This window comes from Sinocyclocheilus rhinocerous, unplaced genomic scaffold (assembly GCF_001515625.1).
Source record: "Sinocyclocheilus rhinocerous isolate Xijiao unplaced genomic scaffold, SAMN03320098_v1.1 scaffold3037, whole genome shotgun sequence".
Classification (NCBI taxonomy): Eukaryota; Metazoa; Chordata; class Actinopteri; order Cypriniformes; family Cyprinidae; genus Sinocyclocheilus; species Sinocyclocheilus rhinocerous.
In genome coordinates this window covers 171,341-183,161 of record NW_015650068.1, presented here as the reverse complement: position 1 = coordinate 183,161, position 11,821 = coordinate 171,341, and the positions used below count along the sequence as shown (strand labels likewise).

At 34.3% G+C, this 11,821-nt stretch overlaps 1 long non-coding RNA gene across 1 annotated transcript in view; it reads right to left on the bottom strand.

Annotated features, from left to right (window-relative positions):
• LOC107711459 (uncharacterized) overlaps positions 1-10,151 on the bottom strand; it is a 13,670-nt gene extending 3,519 nt beyond the window's left edge. Inside the window, exons 1-2 of the long non-coding RNA XR_001636705.1 lie at positions 9,969-10,151; positions 2,780-2,842 (exon numbers count right to left, since the gene is read on the bottom strand). This is a non-coding gene — a long non-coding RNA (uncharacterized LOC107711459). The remainder of the gene's footprint in view (positions 1-2,779; positions 2,843-9,968) is intronic.
• Between the last annotated feature and the right edge of the window lie 1,670 nt (positions 10,152-11,821).

The window sequence follows — 11,821 nt, the reverse complement described above, 5'->3', positions numbered from 1 at the left end:
ATATACATATACATACACACATACACACTGGATTTTCCTTTCAGTTCAAATTCCAAAAAAGTTCAGATCCCAAATCCCAACCTTTTCAACTTGGCCTCGGACTTCTGGATCCTGCTGTACAGTTCTACACATAAATATATGTCTACTACCTGCTTAAGCCACTGACAACAAGCTGTGTCGGTATATTTACTGGCGGGAATCATCCACTGTAGATAATCTGCACAAATTAAGAGAAGATCTTGTGGAAAATCCAGAGTTTATCTCACAGCGAACGAGGGGATTAAATGTGGCAGCTTTGTGAATCCCAGCAGCTAGCCATTGTTTTCGATTAACCTTCACCAACAGAATAGCTTGAAGGAACGCTTAAAATTCACTGATCTGCAGCCGAGGTCAAGAGAGAGGAAATAAGTGAACAGGTCCCTCCGGAAAACACCAGAGAACATCCCTCCTCCTCTGAATGAGGAGACTGGGATGAAGACATTAGTTTGCAGGGGTTTGCAGGGTTTCAGTATAAAACGACCCATTCGATTTCTCTCTTTCTCTACAGCCATTTTGAGTTCTCTATTTGTACTTGCCTGAAACAACAATCTCTGCATCTATGAAAATCTGTAGGCGTCCTGCACCATTTTGAAGTCATTCTGCTACACTGGGACTGGGTTGTGAGAGCCTGTGGTTTACCCGGTTATCAAAAGAACAGAAAACAGAAAATTAGCCCTAATTATATCACCCACCCGTCTGCAGCACAGACTCAATCCCCCACGAACTGGTAATTTGGCAGCGACACAACATCTCAGACAAAGAATGTGACTCCAGGGATTTATATAAATGTTGTTGACATATCAATTATACACAAACTGGATGATTTGGCTCTAAAATGCTCTTTAAATCGATTTTTAGCACATTTTGTCTCACATTGTATTACTTTTAAGGACGTGTTGTTTTAGAGTAAACATTGTTCTTTTCTGAAGGCTTCAACTACACAGTAGGTTTCACAATTATTACTTATTAGCAAAATGTGGTTAAAAAAAATTAAATTGATATGTAAGAAACATTATTACTCTGGAAATTTAATTTTAACCATTAGACAAGTGGCTACTTAGACACTGTTTGTTAATTTGGCTCATGATGAACAAACCATTCTGACCATTTTTGTGAACCGGCTCAATTGATTCACTGAAAAGATCAGATTCAAAATAACTTTGTTTCACGAATCAGACTTGAAGCAAGAAGATTATCCGTAAATTAGTTTATTTCACATACAAAGCTATTGTATGACTTCAGAAGACTTGAAAATGATGCACAAGTCATATGGACCACATTTATAAACCCTTAATGGTGCTTTTGCTTCCTTTATGAACTACCGTTCCATTCCTGCAGTCCAAGACAATTCTTATAACAAATTTCACTAAAGGTACCTTTTTTTTTTTGATCATGTGTAGGCTGCAGATCAGCACTAAATTCATTCAGCATGGGAGGCATATGGCCATCTGGCTAAAGGCGGCAAACGCATTTCACATGCTTTTAGCCTGCGGCCATAAGAGCACATGACCATTGAGGGCCATTTGAACTGAAGTTTATCAACTATCTGATTGTGCCAAATGGCACAGCGAAGCTGCAAAGATTACAGGAGCTGAGCCAAGAAGAGGAACGTGTGGGTATTGAATGAAACTGTGTGATGATAATAATAATAATAATACAGGGGGGGGGGGGTTCTCATTCACTAATAATTGCAAGTATTCTTCCAAAATTGTTATTTCTTTTAAAAAGGTACTTTCTTACATGATTGGCTGCACTTTTGTGCCCAGATTGAGCTGTACTGCACATCATTTTTGATTCTCTGAAGATTCTGAAGGACTGACTTATGCTTTTCTTTCTCTTTGAAAGAAATTACAACTTTCATTCCACAAGAATGCATTAAAACTAAATGAATTAAATTTCTATTGATCAAAGAATCCTGAAAAATGTATTATGGTTTCCACAAAAATATTAAGCAGCACAACTGTTTTCAACATTGATAATAATAACATGTTTCTTGAGCACCAAATTATCATATTGGAATGATTTCTGAAGGATTGTGAAACTGAACACTGGAGTAATGATGCTGAAAATTCAGCATTGCATCACAGGAATACATTTAATCTGAAATCATATTTAAATAGAAAACGGTTATTTTAAATAGTAATAACATTTCACAATATTACTGTTTTTGACTGTACTGTAGGGTTATTATAATTAACTAAAATTAAAACAAAAAAAAAATGTGTTCCTTGAAAAATAAATGTTATCAAATATATATAAAAATCTAAATAAAGTAAAATATACAAATCTTTTATTTTTTAATTTTAGTTTTATTTTATTTTAACTTTAAGTTGGCTCAAACTAAAATGCTATACAAATGAATAAGCATTATACATACACACACACACACATACATACATATATATATATATATATAAAGAACAATAAAAAAAATGATGAAAACAACAAAATTACTAAAACTCAATTCAAACAGAAAATATAAAAATTCAAACAAATTCAAAATATTAAAAACTATAATAGTATATCAAAGATACTAAAACTGAAATGAAATAAATACATAAATATAAACACATACATATAAGCCAGTTTTCAAAAATGTGCAGTATACAACACAGCATATGGTGTAAAACACTGTATCCCACAATGCATTGCACCAGACATGACCTTTCATTTAAAGTGTGATGAACCAGTCAAAGTCAGTTTTTGAATAATTTGCAAAATAACTGTAATAAATACTCACCTTATTCATAGTTTTTTCAACAGATATCTGGTTAGTGTTTTCAGCAAAAGTTTCTTCAGTGCACTGGAACAAAATACAAAAGAGAGAAACGGTCACAGCATAACCAGCACATCACTGATTCAGTTCAACAGACTACATGTCCTGTTCTTGACTTCAGTGTAATCAAATTATTCATACTACAATTGTCTTTATCTTTTAAAATCTTTTGAAATCCACAATGTAAAAAAAAAGCATCATGCATTTCTTTGGAACTTCATCGATCTCTCTCAGAAAGTTAATCTACGAGTTCTGCATGCATGATTGAGCTCATCCAACATATTTTAGAAAGGACAATTAAGACTGTATTTTCCACAGAGCACATTATGTCTCCTCCATCTTCAGTTTCACTTAATTGACTTTTAAAGATGCTGTTCAGGTTCTTTGTGGAGCCTCTGGTCACTGTGAACTTAAGCATGCCCTTCATTTCTACTTTTGTGTTTTACAAGAAAATAACAGCATATAACTTTGAAACAACATGAGGGAGAGTGAATAATGAAAGAATGTTTATTGAGTGAATTGTTCCTGCAGCTTGTGTTTAATGAAGCTTTAAAAGTTCACCCGTTGATTTGATATCATGCAGCGCAACGTGTTCATCGTTAAGTTTCTTTAGAGAACTTCTTTAAATTTGGAAGCTCCTAAAAGAGGTTGATTCGATTTTCCGTGATCTTGCATGCAGCAAGGTGCAAACACAAGATGCGGAAGTGATGCGTCTACAAAGCAAACAGGAATGACTCAATTCTTAAGGTTCATGGCCCTCTGAAACCGTACGCCCGTGTGTGGAGGATGAATCTGTTCCTCGTCTCATTGCTTTTGATCCAAAAATAAAATAAAAAAACGGCACAACTCCTACAGACTTACATACCAGCCAAACGGTTCATATAGCCGTGTATCCAGGCCAGCTGTGAGAGATGTGCATTTGAACTCCAGTGTTCCAAAAAAGCCAGAACGCCCACTCGCAAACTGGAGAGGTTCATATTTCTCTTTTTAGATGTAAAATGCACATTCACAGTCATTTACAGTCCATGCATATAAAAATAATATTAAACGGCATAGCTAAACACACAGATTACTCTACAAAGCCTCTTCAGGTGCATCTCGCATAATGTCTGGGTCAAATTTCAGCCCAAAATCTACATCAATAATGTGATATTATACATTTTTTATTAAATAAATGCAGCCTTGGTGAACAAAAGACTATTTTTTTCAAAAACATAAATAATAATAATAATAATAGTAATAATAATAATAATAAATGAATATAATAATAATTACTATTATTATTATTATTATTATTACTACTACTATTATTAAATGCAGCCTTGCTGAACAAAACACTCTTCTTTCAAAAACATTTATAACAACAACAACAACAATAATAATAATAATATGTAATTAATATATTATTACTAAATTGATTAAATTACAATTAAATAGTACATTTTAAAACAACAATAAATTAAAATGTAATATTATTATAATTAAATTACAATTTTAAATAAAATTAATATTTTAATTAATTTCATGTCATGTTTATGTTTTTTTATTAATTTGATTATTAATTTAATTTAATAAATACAAATCACTTGTAATTTTTTTTATAAATTTGATTATTAATTTTAATTAAATTATTAATTAAATATTTAATTATTACCTGCTTTCTTGAAAGAAGACCATTATAAATAGTTTAAAAAAAATCTCTTTTTGTTATTCTCTAATATTAAAGAACTGACTCCAAACGATAATAATAATAATAATAATAATCATAAAAATTTTACTTTTATAAAAAATAAAAGTAAAATTAATCCTCTTCTAAGGTCCTTTAAAATAATGGAATAATAATGCAATTCAAAGAAATCTTAATGGTCCTAAAAACAGGCCTTCTTAAGTAGAACATACATTTCTTTATGATTTTGGTGTGAAAAATTACTCTGGCGACATGCTTGACAGGTTTTGTGAGATTCACCCTTTGCTCCTATAAGTCAGACTCATCTGTATCCCGTCTTCTGCTTCCGCTCAAACCCTCCTGCGAGGCTCACAGGACAGACTGATGAGTTGCTGCTGGTCGGGGGTGATTATTTTGGGGCTTAAAGTAGCTGAGCAGGCAGTACAGGAGCTCACGAGTGTCAGAAAGCGTCTCGTCCTGATGCCCATCACAGCCGCTGCTGGGGTGACATGAACCTAACAGATGGTTCATCAATGTCACCTCGTAACTCCGGAGCGGAGCGTGAGGAAGCAGGCGACGGCAGACACCTAGAGAGCTGGAGGGATGAACGCCCAGGGATCACGATGCCACCAAATGCCATTAACCTTCACTGAGTGTACGGACAAAAAAAAAGCAGGGGAATCCATCTGTCAACCCAATAAGCAGCAGTTTTTTTGTCTGTAAACTACAGAAAAGGCAACATTCATCCACTGGACAAATTAAAAACACTCATTTAAAACTGATACAGTCGCTCAAAATAACATGAGTGGTTTTTGCCCATGCAAAACTCACATTCACAATACTAAAGTGGATGGTTGCCAGTGTGTTGCTCTATGGTTGCTAAGGTGTTCTGAGGGATTTATAGCTTGTTGCTATGTGGTTTGCTAAAGTGTTCTAAAGTGTTTTAGCTAGCTGTTATGCAGTTACTAAGGTTTTCAGAGGTTTTTTAGCTTGTTGCTATGAAGTTACTAAGGTTTTCAGAGTGTTTTAGCTTGTTGTCACTGTATGTGGTTGCTAAGGTGCTCTGAGTGTTTTAACTTGTTGCTATGCAACAACTAAGGGGGGGTTATTAAGGTGTTCTGAGTGTTTTTAGCTTGTTGCTATTGTTACTAAGGTTTTCTGAGTGTTTTAGAATGTTACTGTATGTGGTTGCTAAGGCACTCTGCAACTAAGCAACTAAGGTGTTCTGAGTGTTTTAGCTTGTTGCTATGCAGCAACTAAGGTGTTCTGAGTGTTTTTAGCTTGTTACTATGCAGTTACTAAGGTGTTCTGAGTGTTTTAGCTTGTTGCTATGAAGTTACTAAGGTTTTCAGAGTGTTTTAGCTTGTTGTCACTGTATGTGGTTGCTAAGGTGCTCTGAGTGTTTCTAGCTTGTTGCTATGCAGTTACTAAGGTGTTCAGATAGTTTTTATTTTGCAGTTTCTAAGAGGTTCTGAGTGTTTTTGCTTGTTGTTTCGTTGGAACCAGTGTTGTGATTGTATTCAACTTGTTGCTTTGCAGTTACTAAGGGGCTGTAATTGTTTTTACTACACATTTAGTAATGTACTGTGATTGTTTCCAACATGCTGCTATTGTGCACCAGTGTGTTCTGAGTGTTTTCGCCATGCTGTTTCTAAGGTGTTTTAGCTTGTTGCTATGTGTCATGCTATGTTTTTTACAGTCCACTTAGAAACAGTTTTATATACAAAATGTCAGGTTATAGCCTCTTAATGGCACATAAAAGCTAAATTACCTATGTCTGGCTGCTTTACATGTCAGTCAGATGGTCTTTTTAAATTCTTGGCCAGAATACAATGTTTTTTGGGGGTTTTTTTTACCTGTTTTATAGTCAAACTGTATGACTGATTAATAAACAACAAGTTATATTAGTTAAATTATTCATTTCTGTAATACAAATAATTCTAGAGTGCAGAACAGTACCGTTATAAATTGTAGCTGTGTATGATAACAAGGTTACATCATTATGATGCCATATTTAGGTCATTTGAAACACACTATGCTAGCAGCTAAACAGCGCTAGAATATGCAGACACACTATTTGAAATAAAAGCAAGTTTTCTCCTCAGAGACAGAGGTGAGGACAGCGAGCCAGGTCTGAAAATTGGCTGGAATTGATCACCTGGCTCCGCTAGCGCTGTCATATATTTTGATTAATCCCAATTTGCTGTCTTCTGTCAAGGCAGACAAATGTTCCATTTATCTCAGTTCTGTTTCTGCTCTTCAGACGCACATGGTGAGTGAGTTATATAGACGCATTAAGACCGACTCCTTGCATGCAGTAAGAGTGAAGCGACACAAGAATATAATGTACATTAATTGCTCATTATTTCAGTGCTGCCAGACATTGTGAAGGATTAACTTTTATCCAAGATGCAGTATGGTTATATTTTTTACATTACCTAAACCTACCCCTTTCTCAGCATATATTCCATTCATACGGTTTGCGTATATCTGACTGCACATTATTGCACTTATCGCATGGCTACTTAATAAATAAATAAATGAACATGAAATATTGATTTGAGTCCTAATTATTTTATCATGTGTTAAGAAAGAGAGCATAAAATATTATGCAATTTATACATAAATATTTAACCGGATAATTTCCTGACTGTCCAATCAGAATCAAGTATTCATGTGAGCCATGTAATAATCCTGATTACACCGATATGAATGCAACATCCAGATCCATTTAGCCTCTCTGTGTGTTTAACACAATTATTTTATGAAGCTATCAGCATTTGAACTATGAATAATATAATAAACAATTTAAAAGGGCAAGTAGGGATATAATATAAAGCATATCTGCTTATGTCTACTGCTTGAAAATGAAGGTTGTCGGGATTTTAGGTTTGTAGGTTAGGCCTGGCTGGTATCCAACAGGATTGAGGGATTTCTCTAAACTAGATTGTGCTTTAATAAAGGGTACACGTAATGAGCTGGCTTAGCATGATTAAATAAGATAAAGCTCTAGTTTTGGGACATAGACTGGCGGGACGTGTCCTTACCGTGCCCCTACAAAAATACAGCTGAATACAACACGCACAGCCTCAAACATAAACAGAGAAAACAATGTCTGTGTAGCAGGTGTGTTTCATTTTCAAGTGTTATGACCCACGCTCAGACTGACATGTCACAACAACAGAACAGAAACAAAAGAAAAGAAACTAGCTTCAAAATAACTTTGGTGTTGGTACACTCTCAGAAAAAAAAGGTACAAAAGCTGTCACTGGGGTGGTACCTTTTCAAAAGGTACACTTTTGTACCTTTTAAGTACTAATATGTACACTTTAGGTACTAATATGTACCTTTATGGTATCAATATGGACTCTTTAGGTACAAAGGTGTGCCTTTTGAAAAGGTACCGCCCCAGTGACAGCTTTTGTACCTTTTTTTCTGAGAGTGTACAGAGCTACATAAGACTCTACTCAAAGTAAACATATCAAGTGCCACCGGAGATTGCGTTAAAAGATGAGAGATGAGAAAAACGTAGGGAGAATATGGGAAATAAGGCCGTAGGTCCAAGCCTCTGTTACTAATTTGAAAACGTCAATTTATAACTAGTAATGAAGGAACGTTGAGTTGCTTCATTGAAAGCGTATTGTATTACTGTCTTATAAAATGGTTAGTTCCAGTCCTTGGTTCTGATTGGTCAGCAGCTGTGTTTTATTTACGATAAAGCACAGCTATGACCACTTCACCCAACGGTTCTGGGTATCACTGCGCAACATAAACTTACAATAATATTTTTGTGTACATGCTCAACATAAACTTACAATAATATTTTTGTGTACATGAGGCAAAAGAAGTTTGAAATGCTTGTTAGCAGTCAACAATTTAATCTCTATGGAAATACGATGCATACATAATTAAATATTACATTTAAATATGTAAATAGACTGTCTAAAATTATTTAGAGGCAATCAAAATACTCATACAAAATGTATTAAAAAATGTCTTTGATATTTATGGATTTTAATTCATATTTTTGTTGCATCAAGTGACAGAGTGATGCATAAAACATGCGCCGATTAGACTTCAAGTGCATTATTTTGGTTTCAGGCTACAGAAGTTCTAGTAAGTAATTTATTCACTCTCTCTTAAAACACAGTGTAAAGTGTAAATATCAATATCATTGTATTAAAGGCATACAGTCATAAAAAAAATCATGAGCTCTCTGATATATGCTAACACCTTTATAAGGTTCCATTTATTAACATTACTTAAAAGTAGTTAAAACTGTAACAACTGTAACTCATTAAAATTGTAACAAAAGCATTGCTCATTGATAGTTAATGCATTAACTAATGCTAATTAAAGAAACCTTATTGTAAAGTGTTATCGATATATATATCTATCTGCCATAAACTTATGCCTTATCTAAACATATGCAATAGTGCAGCTCTCAGATATTCAGTAGGGCTGGGTTTTGACACAAATTTCACGATTCGATTCTCATTCACAAGCTTGCGATTCGATTCGATTCGATTCAATATCGATTATTTTGGATATATATCATACAGTGCATGCCAAATTTTCTAAAGGAAAAGAAATCTCAACTAATGCTGTAAAATATACATGAGAGTCAGCTACATTACTATAATATTGAAGGTTAAAATTGACTGATTTGTTAAAATTACACTTAATGAAGTTTTTAAAATAATAAACTTACAATTACATAATAATATTTCTACTCCAATTTATTTTTTTGAAATATAAACATAATGGTGGCTGTCATAAAAACTTGATGGATTTATTCAAACATAAATTAAACATTGATGAACATTAAAATTTATAATGAATATTTTATATGATGTATATATTTAGCAAAATGCCCCTCTCTACAGTTTATTTTTCTATCTGACTAATGAGTTTATGGTCACCGAATAACGTTGTTCTGAGGTAAATGTGACGTTACGTGACATTGTTTAGAAGTCTTTGCACCGGCTGAAACACTGATTGAGCTATTACATGAGACAGGATACGGATTGTAAAGTTGTACTCTTTCTTTTAACTTACCTTCGGATGTTTAGTCATGTTTATTTTGTGCTGAAACTGGTATTAATGTGGAGGAGATGATCAGTTAACGTGCGCTACGCTGCCGTGTCTGTTGAACTGAGGCGCTAAAGCGATCTGTCACTCCACATTAAACAGCGCCAAAACGGCATTTATTGTTTGAATACTGCAATACAATGGACAGAATTTGAAATCTGAGGCTTTGTTTCATATTAAAAGTATCAACGCACAGTGCTTATTGCAATATATTGGATGGGAAGTGCCCTTCAACGTTCCGTCCATTAACTGAAAACAGGCTAGACTAATCGAATCTTGGGATTTAAGAATCGATATCGTTCCGTAACAATTAGAATCGATTAATATCGAGATATCGATATTTTTTACCCAGCCCTAATATTCAGTATAGTAGTACTAGGATACGTTAAAACTCACAGATTGCTGGTGTAACTGGCTCCTGGTGAGTGGATCACAAAAACAAAAAAAAAAACTTTCCAACTGCAGCAAAGATGGCAGCATGCAGGCTGTGTAATTCCACCAGCCAAGCAGCAGCCGCCGAAATGAATGGTAATGCTAACGGACAGCTTTCTGCAGGTATATTAAAATTCCTCAACTCAATCCTCCAGCTGCACTGCCATCTGAAAGTCCAATTGACTTTTAAAACCTTGCCATTATAGTAACACAGCTGCCAGTAATTGGTAGTAATCATTAGAGAGCGGTGTGTATATGGCAACTATAGTGTTCGTTTCTCCATTATCCACAGGCCGACAACAAAAACTATGAAAAAAAAATTATAGCCAAGTAACAGTAACAACTTCACTTACTAATTTTAAGGCGACCCTGGAGAAATCTGGCCTGGGGTTAGATGTCTTGCATAAAGGTACATGAAAATACCTTTAAAATAAAAATATAATATAATATAATATAATATAATAGTAAAAAGTGAATTCTAAATATTTATAAATGCTAAAATAGTAGTATATAAATAATAAGAAAATAATAAAAAGGTCTCTCTTGGAAGTGTCTCCAGTCATGTTATGCAACTGTTTCTGAACATTGAACACCACAGTTTTCACAATTTCAGCGATACATGATTTCAATGATCTGTACATTTCTAAAGCTGCATGCGAAAAAGTCCTCCAATTTGAAATGCTGCCAATAAATTGATATGATACATATCAATATAACATACATGGACACTCGAATATGAATGTGATCCCCCTAAAACCAGCACTATGATTATATTAATGCAGACTGGTGTGTCTTATAGACTTTATTTAGAATCTATATATGAATATGTGAGATAATGTCTATTGTCTAATATTAGACGTTATTAGACAATAAAACAATATTAGGAAACGTCATTTAACCAGAGATTTCACAGTTTAGTGTTGATTATAGTGTCACTAGAACTAATCATCTACCATTTTGACTCTAAATCTTTAACTAGTGAATTCTGCTAACAATAAATTATCATTCCTACATATTTTGCTTCCTATTTACTAAACTGAACTATTTATTTTCTCTATTCATGCACTTTTATGAATCCATAGTTCAAACAAGTGAGCTCTCATGAAAAAGAACGGTTTGGATTAATGGTGTCCAATTACATTTAACTTTTTTACATCTCATCACTGAGTAACACATTATTCATGGTGCAATTGTACACACCAAATGCCTCAGTGGCTCTTGTACAGAGAGAAAATTCCATTAAAATGCTAATTTAAATGCTGTCTGATGTAATATTTAGGTTCATATTCGTCATACGGCGTGTGATCCAGAAGGTTAGCTAGCACACGCCAGCTCATGCCAATGAATGTGGCTCGGCATCAATTATTTAGAAGTACACAAAACTCCTGAAATGCCAGTTGGATTCCCTCATTATGTTCAGCATACATGCGGTCAATATGCTGCCCTGCTTGTTGTTCCTATTACTGATATGCATTTATAAAACGGACGGTTCCCACTCAGTCTTATTAGGTAAACCGCTTTCAAAGCCTCTGTAAATTATGCACACCTGTGGCCACACATCAGCTGAATACTATATAAATACGGCAACCACAAACAGCTACTGAACTACTTGTCTGAATAATTGTTTATTCGATTTCATTTGCATTTTACAGTGCTTATAGCCATCTCAATGAAAGGATTACTGTACAGTGATTTTACTAATGTAAAAGGTACTGAGGCTTTGTATCGTGCCTAACAACAGCTCTTTACCATGGTAAAATCACACCCTTTAATGGCTTTTTGCTTTATTTATACATGCACATTTGACATCCACTGCT